The sequence below is a fragment of the Propithecus coquereli genome, unplaced genomic scaffold (genome assembly GCF_000956105.1).
Source record: "Propithecus coquereli isolate 6110/MARCELLA unplaced genomic scaffold, Pcoq_1.0 Scaffold273, whole genome shotgun sequence".
NCBI lineage: Eukaryota > Metazoa > Chordata > Mammalia > Primates > Indriidae > Propithecus > Propithecus coquereli.
This window is the reverse complement of record NW_012148319.1, coordinates 2,969,594-2,970,107: the sequence shown is the minus strand read 5'-3', so window position 1 is coordinate 2,970,107 and position 514 is coordinate 2,969,594. Positions and strand designations below refer to the sequence as shown.

Below are 514 nucleotides of genomic sequence, written 5' to 3'. Positions count from 1 at the left end.
AGTATAAGCTTTTAAAGTCCCATTTAAGAAATCTTTGCCAAGCCCAAGGTCACAAAGATATCCTTTAGAACAGACGTCCTCATCCTTTTTGGCACCAGGGACCAGTTTCATGGAAGACAATTTTTTCATGGACAGGGGCTGGGGGTGGGGGTGCAGAGCTCAGGGAGTGATGCATGGACTGTTTCCTAACAGGCCATGGACTGGTACATGACCACAGCCCAGGGGTTGAGAACCGCAGCTCTAGAATTTTTACAATTTTAGTTCATATATTTTAGTCTATGATTCATTTTGTTAATTTCTGTATGTGGTATATATGCAATATTTTGCATATGCTATCAACTTGTTAATTATTCAAAAAGATCATCTTTTCCTGATTAAATTATCTTAGCACTTTCGTTGGGGATCAATTGACCATATATGTGGGTCATTAATCTGTCTTTATGCTATCGCTACACTTTCCTGATTTACTGAAACTTTATGAAAGACTTGAAATCTGCTGATGTACTTCCTTCAA

At 38.3% G+C, this 514-nt stretch overlaps 1 protein-coding gene across 1 annotated transcript in view; it reads right to left on the bottom strand.

The window, feature by feature from the left end:
- HECTD1 (HECT domain containing E3 ubiquitin protein ligase 1) overlaps positions 1 to 514 on the bottom strand; it is a 99,592-nt gene that overhangs the window by 74,076 nt on the left and 25,002 nt on the right. The gene's annotated exons all lie outside the window — the stretch shown is intronic.